The 3,890-nt window shown below is 34.4% G+C and overlaps 1 non-coding gene across 1 annotated transcript; it reads right to left on the reverse strand.

Annotated features, from left to right (window-relative positions):
- Positions 1–3,505: 3,505 nt before the first annotated feature.
- LOC127748245 (small nucleolar RNA R71) lies at positions 3,506–3,614 on the reverse strand. The gene has a single exon (XR_008010187.1). It is a non-coding gene; the product is annotated as a small nucleolar RNA R71 (small nucleolar RNA).
- Between the last annotated feature and the right edge of the window lie 276 nt (positions 3,615–3,890).

The following is a 3,890-nucleotide window of genomic DNA, read 5'->3' on the forward strand; positions in this document are numbered from 1 at the left end:
TCTCTTGTAACCCTCATTGGTGCTTGACGAGCAAATATTTTATATGCTTTTTGGCATCATTTTCATATAGTTTTTACTATGTTTTGTTTAAATTTTATTATCTTTTCATGGATTTTAGTGTAAAATTCACATTTTTGGATTCTACCATGAATTTGTGTGTTTTTATGCAATTTCAGGTATTTTCTGATTGAAATTGAGGAGCTGGAGCAAAAGTCTGTTTCAAAGACAGAGAAAGCACTGTAGATGCTGTCCGGATCTGACCTCCTTGCTCTCGAAAGAGCTTTTCTGAAACTACAGACACCTAAATGGAGCGTTCTTAATGGCTATGGAAAGCTAACGTCAAGGGCTTTCCAAAAATATATATTAGTCTATACTTTACTTCAGAATAGAAGGCCCAAAACTGGCGTTCAACACCAGCCATCTACCCTAGTCCAGGCATCCAGCGCCCACAAGGGGGTAGCCAGCGTCCAAACGGCGAAGGAGGACCCCCAAGCAGGCGTTCAATGCCCAATGAGTTTCCTAGCATGTGGATCTCAATCAACCTCAGCCCAAATACTCACCAAGTGTGCCCAAGAAGTAGATTTTAGCACTAAAAGACTGTTTTACCCTTTTTATGTAATCCCTAGTCATTAGCTTATTATTTATTTGAGAACTTTTACAAAATTTAGAGCTGCTAGACACTTTACACGTTTATCATTGTATTTCCTATCAGTATGAGTTTCTAAATCTCCTAGGTTAAGGGGAGGAGCTCTGCTGAGTTTTATGGATTAATAAAAGTATTATTGTTTCTCTTCAATCCGTGTTTGATTCAATTCTAAGATGTATCTTCGTTCTTCAACCTGATGAATGGGATGACCCGTGATAATCATCTTGGTTCTTCAATCTTAGAACCGTGTGCTTGACAACCATCCGTGTTCTACTTGGGTTCAGAGTGCGTCTTTCATCGGACAATGATGAACCACCAGCTTGATTATACATCTCTTAGACAGCTAATCCACAACTTTGTTGGGTACTTCTTGAGACACCAATTCAGCCAAGGTATGTGGAGATTAGGGTCTTTGTGGTAGAGCCTAGAACCCAAAGGTGCAGCATTCTCTGATCTGGAAGATTCGACCTTGTCTGTGGCATTTTGAGTAGGATCACTAAGGAGAATGAACAGCAGGAGCTTCACCCTTAATTAGAATGGAACCACACTAACCCTGTGGTTTAGATCTGGAGGAGCATTGGCGACCTCTCAATCGGCGTTGATCACATACAGCCTGCCATAGAGGAAATCATTCACAGTTGAAGAAGACAGTAAGACCGGATTAAGCCAGAAGAATAAAGCATCTCCAAGCCTTAACCATCTTCTTATCATTGATAACATATCAACCTAGTTAAGTTCTCTTAATTTTCCTTTATGCGCTTTAAACAATTCTGACAAATCTTCTATTCACGTGACTAAGATCTAAAAGATAACCATAGCTTGCTTCAGACCACAATCCTCGTGGGATCGACCCTGACTCGCTCAGGTATTACTTGGACGACCCAGTGCACTTGCTGGTTCAGTTGTACGAAGTGTGGAAATTCGTGCACGAAGTTTTTGGCGCCGTTGCTGGGGACTGTTCGAGTTTGGACAACTGATGCATTATCTTGTTGCTTAGATTAGGTATTGTTCTTAATTTTGTTTGGGTTTTTTTATTTTCTTCTTCTTTTTCGAAATTTTTTTTCAAAAACCTTTTCTTTTCTTTGTTTAATCTTTGTTTTTGGTTTGAGTCTTTTGTTTGTGTTCTTGGTTGAATTTTCGAATTTTTTGGAGTCTTTTTCAAAAAAAAATTTCAAAAATAGAGTCTTTTGTTTAAGTCTTGTGTCAAATTTAAGTTTGGAATCTTTTGCATGTTCTTATTTTCTTTGAATTCTTTGAGTTTCGTTCTTGGTGTTCTTCTTGATGTTTAAAGTGTTCTTGTTTTCTTTTTGTTTGGATCTTAAAATTTTTAAGTTTGGCGTCCCTATGTGTTTTTCCTTCTAATTTTCGCACACTAGGTGCTATTTGATCTAAAAATTTTAAGTTTGGTGTCTTTTTGTTGTTTTTCTCTTTCCTCATTAAATTCAAAAATAAAAAAATAAAATATCTTTTCTTATCTTTCTTTAATTTTTGAAAATTTTAGTTAAAATTTCAAATTTTAATTTCAAAATCAAAATCTTATCTTATCTTAGTTTTAAATTTCAAAATTCAAATCTTTTCAAAATCAAATCTTTTCAAAAAAATCATATCTTTTCAAAATCTTACCTTATTTCAAATCCAAAATTTAAAATTCAATTTCAAAATTTAAAATTCAAAATTAAAAATTCAAAATTCAAAATTCAAAATTTAAAATTTAAAATTCAAAATTTCAAATTTCAAAATCAAAACTTTTTCAAAAATCAAAATTTCAAATCTTATCTTCTTTAACTTCTTTTCAAATCTCTTCTTTTAAAAATTGATTCTTTCTTATCTTATCTTTCTTTCAAAATTTAAATTTCAAATATTTTTAAATTAGAAACTAACTTTTTGATTTTGATTTCAAATCTTTTTAATTTAAAACTTATCTTTTCTTAACTTCCTTATCTTATCTTTCTTAAACATCTTTTCAAATCTTTATCTTATTTTCTCTTTCTTCTTTTTCAAAACTTCCTAACTAATTCTTCTCTCTTCTAATTTTCGAAAATTCTCTTCTATCTCTCTCTTCTATTTTTGAAAATTCATCATTTAATTTTCAAATATTTTTAATTAATTAATTTCTATTTTCAAATTTCATAAATAAATAAAACAAAAACAAAAATATGTTAATTCTTGATTATATTTTCTACTTCTAATCCCTCTCCTCTCTTTATTCAAACTCTTCTATCTTCATTCTTCTTTCTTTACATCTCACAGGGAGTCCTCTGCTCTTGAACAAAGAGCTCCCATTCTTCTTCTCTCTTGTTTTCTTTTCTTGTTTATGACCAGGAACAGGGATAAAGAACCTCCCTTTAATCTTGATCCTGAACCTGAGAGGACTTTAAGGAGGAGCTTACAATAAGTTAAAGCATAGCACTCCAGAAGAAACCTTTCGGAAAATTTCGAACAAGAAGTCGAAGACATGGCCGAACCTAATCATGAAGGAGAGTCAAGAAAGATTCTTGGTGCTTACACAAGCTTACCTCTGACTTATACGGCAGAAGTATCTCTATACCTGCCATTGGAGTTAACAACTTTGAGCTGAAACCTTAACTGTGACCTTAGTTCAACTGAACTACCAATACCATGGACTTCTAAAGGAAGATCCAAATTAATTCTTATCTGACTTTTTACAGATATTTGACACAGTCTAGAGTCAAGACCAATAGAGTGAGTCCTGAGGTCTATAAGCCCATGCTCTTTCTTTTTGTGGTAAGAGACAAAGCTAGATTGTGGTTAGATTCTCAACCTAAAGAGAGTCTTGACACATGGGAGAAGGTGGTCAATGCATTCTTGACTAAGTTATTTCCACCTCAAAAGTTGAGCAAACTTAGGATGGAAGTTCAAACCTTCAGACAAAAAGAGGGTGAATCCCTCTATGAAGCTTGGGAGAGATACAAGCAACTTATCAGAATATGTCCTCCCAACATGATCTCAGACTGAACCACACTAGACATCTTCTATGATGGCCTTTCTGAGATATCCAAGATGTCACTGGATGACTCTGCTGGTGGATCACTCCACTGGAAGAAAACGCCTGAAGAGGCAAGAGAACTCATTGACATGGTTGCAAATAACTAGATTATGTACACTTCTGAAAGAAACCCTGTAAGTAATGGGGTAGCTCAGAAGAGATGAGTTCCTGAAGTTGACACTCTGAGTGCCATATTGCTTTGAGTGGTCAATTCAGTTTATGCTGGAAGGAGAAAAT

Source organism: Arachis duranensis, chromosome 5, assembly GCF_000817695.3.
Source record: "Arachis duranensis cultivar V14167 chromosome 5, aradu.V14167.gnm2.J7QH, whole genome shotgun sequence".
NCBI lineage: Eukaryota > Viridiplantae > Streptophyta > Magnoliopsida > Fabales > Fabaceae > Arachis > Arachis duranensis.